Below are 13,630 nucleotides of genomic sequence, written 5' to 3' on the forward strand. Positions count from 1 at the left end.
CCCCTGGCGCGTGCCTCTCTGGATTTGAAATGTCTCTGAGATGGCATCGTTGGTAAGGACCCTGGCTGTGGGATTGGAGTACAGGACACAGACGAGGCGTCGGAAGTGGGGGCCGAAACCCATCATCACGAGGACATCCTCCATGTACTTTCAGTCCACCTTATCAAAGGCCTTCTCAAAATCTTTAAGTAGGAGTGCTAGGTACGGTGTTAGGCTTTGGTGGTGTGCCAAAGTGAGATGGAGACGACGTATGCAGTGTCTGGTACCGCATTTCAGTATGAAGCTGCACTGATTGTACCTCTTGGACCAGCTTGTGCAAGAGGGGATGGAAACGATGGCCCAGGACTGTGGCAAAGATCTTCTTTTAGAAATCGAACGGTATTCTGCACACGAGGCAGAAAGTGTTTGGGTCTTTGGAATTACCACAATAGTGGCTACATCGCTCTCGGGGGGGGGGGGGGGGGGAGGAGCCCTCCTTGGCGAAACGCTGGAAGAAGTCCACCTTTTGGCGCACCAACAGGTCTCCGTAGGCCACATAGTATTCCTGCAGGAAGCCGTCCGGCTCGGGCGTCTTCCATGGGTTCAACAAAGAAATAGCCCCCTGTATCTCCTCCGGAGTAAAGGGGAGATCCAGATCCGTTGCTTCTGCCTGGGTGAGGCAGGGGAGCTGGACAGCCGCGGGCCCCAGCAGATTCACCAGAGTAGCCTCAGGGAGGCAAGCAGAAAACAGCTGAGCATATTAGCCTGCAAATGCCTGGGCAATGGCCCGTGAGGTGTGGTGGTGGGTTACAGCGGCGTCCCGGATTTCGGGGATGATTCTGTTCTGAAACCAAGTTGTGCTGCAACTTTCCGTTTTTGTCTCCCCAGCCGTAAGTACTGGCCACAGAGGAGCGCCACAACATCTTGGCAGAATCGAGGGAAATCTGCCGAATTTCATCTCAGATAGCTGCCAATCAGGCTGGTGTTCGGCCGTATCAGAGAGATTCAGTTCCAGCCTTGAGCTGAATCAGGCAACCAGTCTGCACTGAACGCTTTGTGTGTACCAGGGCCCTGGCCACGCCACGGATGGTGGCCTTACCGGCCTCCCAGAGCAACCCCGGGGAGGGGACTGAGCCCCTGTTAGTAAGAAAATAGTGCTGCAACTCCACCTTTATCGCGTCCTCAACCTCTTTGTCCTGCACAAACCACGCGTTCAGTCGCCAGACCGTCCGCGTCCCGCCATTGGCGCCTCCTAGTTGTAGTAATATGGCTGAGTGATCCGAGATCCCCTGGTATAGAAATATTGGAGACTTTTTGTCAGTCGGTGGGAGGTAGGAGGAGCAAATCGATGTTAGTGTGGTGGGCCACCGAGGTATGGGTGTATTGTTTCCCTCGGGGGTTCCAAACCCTCCAGGCATCGTACAGACCTAGAGCAGCCTACCAATCTGACAATTTCTTGGCGTGGGATAGGCGCAGCGGGGATGGCGCTCCAGTCGTGTCAAGTGACGGTTGCATAACCACATTAAAGTCGCCCCCAATTATCATCTGACCCAGGGAAGGTTATAGCTGAGAGGTGATGGAGGGAGCGTCGCGGTGGGACATATGCTGAGACTAGGTTATGCCCTTCGAGCCTACCAGACACGGTCACACAGAGGCCCTGTGTGTCGGTCATCACCTGATCAGGGGTGAAGGGGAGCCCCCTCCGGACCAATATGGCCACCCCCCCCCCCCGGGAGCCCCGTGTAAAACCGGAGTGCCACACCCCGTTGAACCGGCACCGTGCTAGAAAAGAGCAATGGGTTTCCAGAAGGTGTGTGTCCTGAAGTAGGAGGACGACTGGCGCGTGGCGCTGGGCATATTTAAGAACCGCTGTACGTTTGATGCGGTCTAGCAGTCCGTTCACATTCCAGTACAGAACGCAGAGGGACCTACTACTAGGTCGCGGGTGATGTGTCCCAAGGAGAACAGGGCTCTGGAGATAGGGCGGAAAGGTGTGGCACTCGCAATGCGGTGTGCTGTCTGTCGATGGCTCTGTAGTGAGCAGGTGTCAAGGTGCTGTGAACAAAAGACAGTGGCTCAAATGGAGCCAAGTTAAGAACAACCCTGAGGACAACGGTACTCCCCCATCCCCCCCCCCCCCCCCCCCCCACTCCACTCCCCGCCACCCCCCACCCTATACTTCTGGAACCGAAGCATCTTTCGTCCTGAAAAGGAAAGATACGTTTGTGGCACCTTTTTAATGTTTACATTTGTATTTTAAATCCTAGTTCTTTTAGAAAGTTGGCATTTTCTTCTTCCAACCCACGGTGCCTTTTGCCAATTTCCTTGGTTAACGCAAAGGAATTTGACACCAGGCCTGCCTGCCTTTTGTCACTGCTAGACAGTTTGGAGCCTTGACAGGGAAAGAACCTTCCAGAACCAGATATGTGGGTAGGGCAGGGAGCTCCCCTACCCCCACACACAAAGGCTGGCTCCAGATCTAAATATGGACCTCCAGTGACACTCTTTTAGACACTCCTGGAACTGTGGAAGTTATAGAAGAAGGACTGCCCTGCTGCATAAAGACTGTGTTGCTGTCCAAGAAGGACGATTAGGCCTGCTTGCCTTCATGCCAGGCTAACCCAGAGTGACGGGTCGGTTGGTTGATCTCCTGTGAGCTGCAGAAACACCACCAGCTTCAGAGGACTCCTTTCAGTTGCCCAGTTCACCTGTTGCAACTGGACCTGCCTGAACCCTGCTGACTTCTGCTGGAGTGAGTCGCTAATCCTTAGGAGGTGCCTCACAGGTCTTGTACCCTTGACTGGCCTCAGTGTGTACTCCATTGTGAAGTTTGGGCTTCCCTTGACTATGGGCATGTTCGCACTAAGACTCTGCCAATCGAGATAACCAGTAAAACGATGCTCCGGTGAGAACTTCTTTGTGCCACAGTATGCACCAGTAATGACAGGTAATGCAAGCGATGCACTTTGCTCCAAAGCAACAATAGCCTGTGGCTACCACCAATGCAAAGCTACAGCAGCAACCGTCCGACTCTTCGCGCTACAGTGACGACGGCTCAAAATGCTCTGCTTGCTCTTTGCGGCTGCCTCCAACGTGAAAAGAACTTTGTGGCAGACTTAGAAGATAACTTTTCATCAGGGCTAACCTGGTCCCTGCATCCCACCTAGTCTCCATTGTGGTTGGCCTGAACTTGTGACTTGCCCTGATCTAGTGTAACTTGTTTACTGCGAGTGACCCTTTGTGTTCCAGGTGCCATTTTCACACACAATTAAAATTGAATAACTCCTGCTCTACTGATTGGATTTTTTTCATTCTTATATCATTTGTATTTATTACAGTTTACCGTATTTTTCTAAATTCATTTGGGATTCTTCTTGTGGCGTTTTCACTTTATTACTGTTTGTGTACTGCATAAATACTTTACGCATTGCCTCCAAGTTAAGCTCGACTTTTTTTGTGCCAAGATACCAGAGGGTTAAGCACAGGTAAATGTGTTGTTTTTTCATTTTTTCTTTTTAAATCCTTATAAGGATTGTGGTTGTTGCTGGAGTAGGGCTTCTTCCCCTTCAATTAATAACCCAATGTCTTACATTAGTGTTCAGTGGTGGGATGCAATGACACTGAGTGATTTTGTGCTAAACTAAAATACCATATTAATAATCTGACATTGGATTCTACCTCTTATTAAATTCTCCTTGGATCACTATTTTTCCTTTTCCTCTAAATCTAATTCCGTTCTCATTTGTGCACCTGTGACTCTTGTCTACAAAGATGGAGTTGAATTTCAACTACTAGGAGAGCTAGACTGTGGCAAAGTTGAAAGGATTCTGCAGGGAGAAGAGGTTATCAGTAAACAGGAGTTCAAAGAGACGGACTCTTTAGAAAGCCCTCAGGACCTAGGAAGAGGCCCACCAGCTGCTAACGACAGCACAGGAGTGAGTGGGGCATGAGAAGGTTAAGGAGGAGGATAAAAAAAATCCTGACCATGGCCTGAAGGGAGGGCTCACAGGAGTGAGAGTCCCTGCTGGATTTAACGCTGGGAGCAGTGTGTCCTCCCACAGGCTGTTCCCTGAGAAACTAGAGGACAGGAGGGCAGAGAGTGAGTTTCAACTACAGCTAACCAAGTTGCAGCTGGCTGCAAAGGAGGCTGACAGTGCCTTTAAGGAGAAGAAATGTCTATTGGCTCATGAATTGAGTCTGAAGGAGCTAGACTTGAAAGCCAAGCAAATCTCAGCATCTACAAGCAGTGGTGCCAGCGAAAATACAATGTTCAGTGGAGACAGAACGGTCTGCACTCTTGAAAGACCTGGTGCCAAATTATGTGGTGGGGATGATATTGATAAGTGGTTGGAGGCCTATGAGGTAGCCCTGCTTATGCATAGGGTCCCTGAAGAGGAGGGTTGGGCGGGGCTAGCCTATGGAAGTACATGCCCCCAGTTCAAAGGAATACCCTACTGACCCTAGAGGTAGCTAACGAGATTCTCCTATGAAAGCCTCCCTTGTCACCAATTTTAGTCCTACCCCAGAGAGACTTCAGGTAAACTCGAAACATCATGCATGGTGACACCTAATGGCATGCATGATAGTTATGCTGTCAGGTACCATGCGTGGTCACAAGAATGCGCCAGTGGCTGTTCGGCCATTCTATTTAGTTAGTTGAGTGTGAACGTGAGATTGTTAAGTCTACTATTGTGGAGCAGCTGTGCTAATGCTGGTTTAACTTAAACCCTCACACCCTTGAGTTTAATTTAAGTAAGGAATGGGTGGATGGCTCAAAGTGAACGCAATTACCAGATCACGCTTATGCCAGTATCAAAGAGCGTGATGATCGTAGCGCCAACTAGTGTGGGGAAAAAATCGGAACATGACAAAGAGAAAGCCTTACTTCAACCCTTAATCAAACGGACTTTTAGATCCTGCCAGGGGGAACCTCCTGTAGTCACACATTAGTGAAGGATGGATTCCCGACCATTCAAACCTGCATTGGGCTGGTGAAGATCCCGCCGGTAACTATACCGGTGTACGAGGAGTATTAAATCTCCTTCCTGGAAGGGGCATGTCAGCGTCAGATGACATGTACCACGTGAGTGGAAAGCTGGAACGTTAACCTAACTAAATGCGAGGATAGGAGAATCCGCTTCCTGCTTAGTGTAGCTGCAGTGTGAATAAAGATTAGTTGAAATACGGGAGATGCCAGTAAACACATGGGGCATACTTGAACTTAATATAGTTGAAACTCACAGAGCTAATACTGTAGAAAGAAAGAATGAACTTGTGTGTCAGTAAAGATTATAATTGACTAGTGCAAGATCATTGGTGTCAACAGTGTATACAAGTGACTCTTCTGCTCGGAGGTTAAAAGAGTAAAGAGTGAACAACATGCTCCACCCGCCGGGCTTGCAAAGTGGTAACAGCGGATACCAAGGTTAGCCACGGATGTCTGTTGGGTGGTTCGTAGGAGGAAGAATGCAATGAAAGTCGTGTGTCAATAAAGTTTGTAACTGACAAAAGTGTATAAAAATGACACTTCTACTCGTAAGTTAAAAGAGTAAAATGTGGACATCATAATCCACCCGCCTGGCTTGCAGAGTTCTAACAGCGGGTACCAGGGGAAGCCACGGTTGTCTATGGCGTGGTTTGCAACAAGCCGTGAAATAGATGTTTAGACTAATAGAGGGCTGGAAGAGGGACAAGTGCCATGAGTGCTACCCTAAGGCTAGGATGCATGAATCGCATTAATAATGACCTAGTGTACCTGATAAATTAGAGTAAGTAGCCCACACCTTATTCCTTTGTCAGTATAGAAATGGCATGCCCATGTGACTGGCTTCAGAGTGTCGTATCATACTCTATTTAGAGAGTTCCATGGAATGTTGTCGTTGAGTCCACTAAGATTGGTGGACAGGTGGTAAACCCAACGTTGCTCTTTCTCTAGGAGCTGATTTTGTAGGTGGGTGGTACTTTTGTCCAGTTGTTCAATAACCACCCAGGTCATGTCGGTGGTGTGGCCAAGTTCTAGGAAGTGTCAGTCATCTTAGTGCTGCGCTTGCAGCGAATGTTGCTTCTATGCTCGCAAATTCAGACTTTAATTTTGCGGCTCATCATCCCCACATAATGGAGTCCACAAGGACATGTGATGAGATGGATCACTTTGGCAGAGTTACAGTTTGTGTGTTTTCTAATTTGCCATGTGTTCCCAGCTACTAGGTTCAAAGTTTTTGTGGGTCTTGTGAGGTGGCAAACACTGCAATTTCCGTAGGGAAAATGGCCGACTACATTGTGGAGTCCCTAAGCATTAAGTACGGTATTGGTTGTAGTAGTTTGCTGTTTGGGGTGTGTGGATACCAAACTGTCTCTTAAACTTTGTGCTCTCCTGTAGGAGAACAAAGGCTTTTCCCATTTTGTTCTTAATGCTACAAGTGCTACAGGTACAGACAGGCCAAGAGGGCCCCCATTGTCCTAAAAGGCAGCAACCCTTGGTGGGGAGTACAACGTTTACCCTAGTGTCCCTGGGTGACAGAAAGGTGATGCCAAAGGCCCACATGCCTAGTAATATCAAAACATACTGGCAGTGGGTCACTCTCAGTGGGCAGAGGGAGGAGAGACAGGAACTAGTATGACTTCTTTTTTGTCATCTATCTGGTGACCTCTGAGCAGGTAATTACTAATGTATTTCAGCAGGGGGTAGTAGCTAACAAACACAAGAGTCACTATGCAGTGGATCTGGTTCCCTTTGAATTGAAGGGTGGAATCTCCAGTTCCTCAAAGGTAGCTGAGACTCAATCAATGCTTGTGGATTGGTAAAGACATTGAGCACACCACCTGGAAATGTTAGGGTTGGCTTAGGAGATGTGCCTGACCACAGAGTCCATAGCAGCCTGAGAGGGAAGGTAAGAGGACCTGGAAACCTGCTGTGAACATCTCCACGGTCAGGGAGGAAGCGGAGCAGGACACCCCGTAGCCTACAGGGGAGGACATTGCTGCCCTGGGGGACCTACTCAAGCTGGCTGGTAAGCAAGCTGAAGGGTGACTATACCGGGTGGAGTTCTGCAAAGCCTCAAATGAGTGCGCCTACTCTTGAGGGCCTATGGCGGCAGGCCGAGGCCCAAGCAGCTGGCGACACCTCTGATGATCACCTGATTTATTGGGAGAATGATCTCATGTACATTGAGCATAAGGTTCCTGAGCCTGGTGAAACCCATGTGTTGGTGGTTCACAGTGCTACAGAGCCTTCTTACTGAGTTTGGCCCATGATGTACCCCTAACACGACATCTGTTGCAAGACCAGATATTTGCCAAGCTTGTCACCCACTTCTACTGGCCCTGGTTGAGAATGACCTCCGGTGCATTTTGCAGGTCTTTTCCTACCTGCCAGTGGGGTGTCCCTGGGGAAAGTGGAAGGCTCACCTGGTTCCCCTTCCTGATGTAGGCACCCCCTTTTAAAGGGTGGCTATCTACATTGTTGGGCCCCTGGGCTCCCAGACTGCCCTAAGCAACAGGTTCATACTGGTCTTAGTGAACTATACCACTTGATACCTGGAGGCCATACCTCTAAGGACATTGAATACACCCTCAGGGCCAGAGGTCTGAAAGATCTGTTCCTAGGATAGGTTTCCCCAAAGAGGCAGTGTATGACCAGGGCACCAAATTCACACCATCGCACATGAAGCCCCTGTCGTACAAGTGTGGAGTGAACTAAAATGTCTGCACACCCTATCATCCCCAGACCAGTTGCATTATATAAAAGATTCAAAAAGACCCTCAAAGGCATAATCATGGGCTTGTCTGAGCCCTTGAGGTGGAAGTGGGACGTCGTCTTGCCATGCCTGTTTGCTTAAAGGGAGGTTTTGCACAAGGGGGTAAGGTCCAGTCCCTTGGTTTCTGTATTGCCACCCTGTTAGAGGGCCTCTCAGCCTTGTGAAGGCTGGGTGGGAGCAAACTCCCAAGAAACCGGACGCTCAAGATGTAGTTAGCTACATGTTGGTTGTCTGGACTCCAATGAAGCGCTTTTGAAAGAAAGACAGGAAGTCATGATATTGTTATTAACAGAAGGCCACTCTGGTTGTGTTTCATCCTGGTCAGAAAGTCTGGGAGATAGAGCTAGTGGAACCCTGATCCTTGCAGGACCAGTGGACCGGGCGCTATGAGGTGTAGGAGCAGAAGGGAGAGGTTACTTACCTGGTAGATCTCAAGACAACCAGGAACCCCTTAAGGGTCCTGCCTATCATTAGCTTCAGAGGTCCGAGGGAACTATGCTCCTGGTCGATGGGGTGGAGAAGGAGAATGCACCTCCCCACAATTTCCTATCTTTCAAGGAGCAGGATGGGTCAGTAGGATTTGTCCTCTCTCCTACCCTGACTCCTGAGCAAGAGAGGGTCTACCGCCACTTGCTGGTGCACTTAGCCTCTCTTTTCCCGCTTACTCCAGGGCTCAGCACTTGGTGCCCCCACACTATTGACATAGGGAACAGTATGCCTGTCAAAAACAGAGATGTACAGGCTGACTGACAACGTGAGGCCCAGTATCAAGGATGATGTGTCGAAGATGTTAATTGGGCACTTCAGTGGACCTTGGTCCAGTCCTGTGGTTCTGGTACCCAGAGCCACCTATGTAGACAACATTGCGGTCTTCAGCTCCAGCTTGGAACACCACCTCTTCAACCTCCTAGGAAGTTCTTCAAGCCTTTTAGAAGGCAGGCCTGACTATCAAAGCCAGTAAGTGCCAGATAGAGCAGGGACTAGTGGTTTACTTGGGTCACCAGTTGGGTGGGGGCAAGGTGCAGCCCCTCCAGGTCAAACTTCAGACCATCTTGGGTTAGGAACTCTCCAAGACCCAAACTCTGGTGAGATCCTTCCTGGGCCTCATCTGCTCCTACAGGAGATTTGTCAAGGGGTATGCCACCATTGTTGCCCGCATGACAGATATGACGTCTAAGAAGCAGCACAAGACGGTGATCTGGATGAAGGTGTGCCAGAAGGCTTTTGACACATTGAAGGAGGCCATGTGCACAGCTGCAGTGCTCAGAGCCCCTGACTTCTCCAGGAAATGTACTGGCCAGACAAAAGCTTCATAGCATTGTTTAGGGGGTTACACCCTCACAATTGAACACAAGAGGGCATACACCAACCTATATCCTTGATCTAGTAGGAGGTTACTTCTCTGGGAACAGAGGTAGCGTGCAGTCTAAAGAGAAGCCGGTGCAGTGTTCTGGGCACTGAAGAAGTTGAGACCATACCTGTTTGATACTTACTACTGAGTTCAGACAGAACAGAGACCCCTCAGATGGCTAATGCAGATGAGTGTTGAGAATCCAAAACTGTTCAGAGTTTCCATCTTTCCACATGGAATGAACTTTGCTTTGGAAAATAGCCATGGAACTGACCATGCCAATGCTGATGGTCTTTCCAAGTTCTTCCGCCTTAGTAATGAGAACTCCCATGAGGGTGGGTAGTTCTCCCTACTTTAAGCTGGGGGGAGGGGGGGGACACTTGTTAGACCTGACATTCTTGTCATGGTACTCCCTTAAACCTTTTGCCTTCACTCCTCCTGTTTTTCTGAATTCACTTATGTTGTTTATACGACTGTGCACTTAACAACTGCTAACTAATAGTAAGGGGCTTATACTCTCACCCTAAAACATGGCAAAATTGGCTTACACCTAATTGGCACATTTAATTTACTTGTAGGTCTCTAGTAAATGGTGCTACATGTGACCTGGGCCAGTAAATTAAATGCTGCTAATGGGCCTGCAGCACACCTAGTGACATTCACTAAAGCAGCACTATAAAACATGTCTTTGAAATGCCACTGCAGGCTGTAGTGCAGTTTTAAACTGCCATTTCAGACTGGTGGAACATACTTGTTGTCAATCCCTAACTCCCCTTTTTTAATGCTTCTAAATCACCCCTACGGTAGACCTTATTCATCAAGAAGGCAGGGTGCATAGTATCTAAAAGGTAGGGCATGTGGGTTTAAGTTGTACATGTACTGGCAGTGAAAAACCCCTAAAGTCATTTTTTTGCTGCTGTAAGGCCTATTTCTCTCATTGACTAACACTTGGTTACCTTATTAGGCTCTAACATTGGATTGGGAGCGCATAGTTATGCTGTTTAAACTCGCATGAATTGTAATTTAAAATCCTTTTTTATTGGTTAAGTCAAACAATTTTGAAAATGCTATTTTTAGAAAGTTGAAGCACAAATGAGGGGTAGGTCCAATTTAATTTCAGCAAGGCTATGCCACTCTAAATGTCAAATACACAACAATAGAGCCAGTACTGATGTTACTTCACAGCAACAATAGTTTATATTCTTGAACAAACTTAATTACCGTGGTCCCCATTTATTTCATCGTCTATCAAAAAAAATATTTAAATGGGGTAGCTGTAATAGACATCAACAATTTTTTCTTACGAGACTGCTTTTTGCAGTTTATATTACATTAAACAAAACAGCTACTTCAACAGTGACTAGACATCAGTTGTGGCACATACACTTTAATTATGTATGAATATAAATATATCACAGTTCTCAATTTCAACATCAAAAGGAGTCTTTATGTAACTGCAGTATACGTTAGGGGCCCCATTTAATGGACAAAACTAGGGCATTAAAGCATTGGAATGTCATGAAAGGCAAACGGGGATCCTTAAATTGCAAATTGTTCCCATAAGTGACACCCTCTGTCCTACAAAACATTTTGCTCTTTGGCTGTACTCGCCCTGGTGTATTCTGCTGTTGATGCATTTCGAACCTTGACAAAGTTTTGGGTTCTCCTCAGGACCATAAACTGCTAAACACTGTGTGAAAGAAAAAAAGAGGAAAAAGCTTGTCTTTAAAATCAATCTTCAAACTTAGTGAGGTAGTGGGCTGAGTTCTATTAATCAGTAAGAATTCACTTGGCAATTTACATGGGCTTCAATCTCATGTGCTTGGAACTCTCCATTCCATTAATACATATCTTTTATGCAAAATGTTGTTTTAGCTAAATGGAAAAAAAACAAGTTTGGCCAATTGGTGGAATCCACAGGTAACTCCTTGGACATGGAAAAAAGGGGACTGAAATGACTGATCACGTTTGACTCACTTGTTCTGATGCAGGATCGGAGGTGGCTGTGATCAATTACATCTTGAAACTATTTTCGCATTTCTTTTTAGAGCGTATTGAGGTCTTCAGCGATCTTTGCAGAATACTGTGTAGGAACAATAATTTTTAATCAGTGTGATTGCTTTTCACAGGGGCCACGAGGACTGTTCTAAGGCTGTGATTGCCAAAATTGATTTTCCAAACTTGGACGTGAACTGTGATGGGAATGGTACGATGACGGGAGAAAATGAAGAGCTCGGTGGCATACTTCAGAAGTTTCTTGCTATGTTGTAGCATACAGTGCGCTGACTGTTTTTGAAACATCGTATCAGGGATGACTATGCATTGATTTAAGCAGGCTCACTATAACAATCCGAATCAGAGTCTGCACGTGTCTGTAACCTGTTAATGAAAACAACATATCGAGGGACCTGTGTGCTCTTTTGGTGTGTAGGCTGTGTTTTACAAACGTCGTGGCAGTTGATTTATCGAGCTCAATTCAAGAAGCCAGCACATGTCTAGAGCTGTTGGGTTATGGCATAGTTCATCACGGATGGGTGGATACACTATTAAATTAGGTGCAAAATGAATAATCTGCAATGTCCTGGTGCACCATTAGTCACAGCATGCGTGCACTTGGAGCACTTACTTTCAGTAGATCGTGCAGATCAAAGTCCCCTCCAAACTTCCTTCAGCCTCTCTGTGTCTAACCTACTTGGATTGCTCCTTCTGAATCTTCTGCATTGAGTGATACGTCAGGTTGGTAATTACTAAACAGCTTGGCCAAGCTCATCAGTTCTTGTGTTAGTAGAACAGACACGGGCCAGTACGTTACTTGGATGTGCCACGAAATTCATAACGGGACGAGTAGTCCTCATTATGCTTTTTTGTGTGAAACACGGAAACGTCATTAAAGCATTTATGGGCCAGTGAGTCAATCGTTATGGGTCCAAATGTGTCTCTGGAGTGGGGTCACAGGATCTCAAGTACAAACAGTTAATTAGAATACCGGTGTCATTCAAGTGGAATAGTCTTGTAGGTTCTGTTACTCCGTCCTTTCATTTAATTCATCAGTGATTGTATTAGAGCGAAATATTAGGTAGGCTTCTTTTGTAGTCAAACTTCTTTCTATGCTGACTCTCCTGGCGTTTGGTTGGATGCCTGCCAATACTGTCCAACAAAATTCCTCTTCATTATTTTGCTTTTCCATGAAGTGGTGCTGAGATGATTTTACTGTATATTCTTTTTTTTTTTTTTTTTGAAACCGTTTATTACAGGACTCAAAAAATTGTACAAGTATGGGCCTACAACCTTCCGGCCGGCCGCTAGCAATAAAAGGGAGCATACGGTATACATTTGTAAAACACATGGTGCCGCTGCCGAGCATTTACAGGAGATAACATCGTTGCGTGCCACATTATGCAGACCCCATCATACGGTTCCATTTTAAATTTAAAGCACAGCAAACACAAACAAACCCACAAGGCAATCCTCAATCGAAATAGCAACACGTGCTCCCCTAGAGGGGGGAATCTAGCCATCCATAGGAATCTCAAGAGGGGGGGGGGAGATCAGAATTAGGATTGGGGACACCCAATGCCCAGGTACCGGGGGGATGAGTTGGCTAAGGGGACGGGGCCGGCGATGGATCAGGCAGTAGGGGTGGAGCACAGATTCCCCCGCGGTAGGCGTTCCAGGGGCCCCACACTTTCACCCATGTCGCAGGCTTACCTCTCGCCACATACACCACCTTTTCCCGAAACATGCACCAGTCCATATGCTCCTTCCAGGCCGAGACTGTCGGGGGGGCTCTGGGATCCCCACAGCTGGGCAATATCACGCTTGGCAACCATATATCCCAGAGTCACCCACCACGTCTGCGGCACCGAGTAGTCGGTAGGCTCCCACACATTCAACAGGCATCTCCTCGCTTCGGGCAACAGCGCCACATGCGTGACCACTCGCAGCACCCCATGCACACCTCGCCAGAACCCCTCCACTTGCGGGCACTCCCAAAGGATATGCAGAAAGGTCCCCAGCGCACCACACCCACGCTTACACAAACCGTCCTCAGCATAGCCCATACGCAGGAGCTTTGGCCCCGTCATATAGACCCTGTGGAGTATCTTGAGCTGGACGAAACGAAGGCGAGCCGGTATGGCCACCTCTTTCGGGGAGGCCACCGCGGAGATCCAGTCCTCGTCGTCCAGCTCCAGCCCATCGGCTACCCAAGCCTCACGAAGGGCAGTCAGCAAGTCTGAGCGATCGTTGATCAGTTTTTTATAGATCAGTGAGATCGTGCTGTCAGGGACGTGTCCGTCCAGCACTCTATCCTCCAGGGGGGAGCACTCCGGGATGGAGGCAACGTCCGGAAAGACGGAGCCCAGCGCATGCCGGACCTGCAAGTACCGAAAGTACTCGCTGCCCTGCAACTGAAATTCCGTCTGCAGCATCTCGAACGTTTTAAATCCTCCCCTCGTCCAGAGATCCCCCACTCTGCTGATGCCTATTAAATCCCACTTCTCAAAGCCCTTCGAGGTCCACAAGGAGCCCAACCGCTCAGATG

The 13,630-nt window shown here is 47.9% G+C and overlaps 1 protein-coding gene across 5 annotated transcripts in view; it reads left to right on the forward strand.

The window, feature by feature from the left end:
• LOC146805193 (putative protein ARB2BP) overlaps positions 1 to 13,630 on the forward strand; it is a 208,836-nt gene that overhangs the window by 34,423 nt on the left and 160,783 nt on the right. The window contains exon 2 of one of the 5 annotated variants that reach the window (XM_085622387.1): positions 11,217 to 11,293. The exons of the other annotated variants lie outside the window; for them this stretch is intronic. The gene's annotated coding sequence lies outside the window, so the exon portion shown is untranslated. The remainder of the gene's footprint in view (positions 1 to 11,216; positions 11,294 to 13,630) is intronic. 5 annotated transcript variants of the gene reach the window in all.

The sequence above is a fragment of the Triturus cristatus genome, chromosome 8 (genome assembly GCF_964204655.1).
Source record: "Triturus cristatus chromosome 8, aTriCri1.1, whole genome shotgun sequence".
Classification (NCBI taxonomy): domain Eukaryota; kingdom Metazoa; phylum Chordata; class Amphibia; order Caudata; family Salamandridae; genus Triturus; species Triturus cristatus.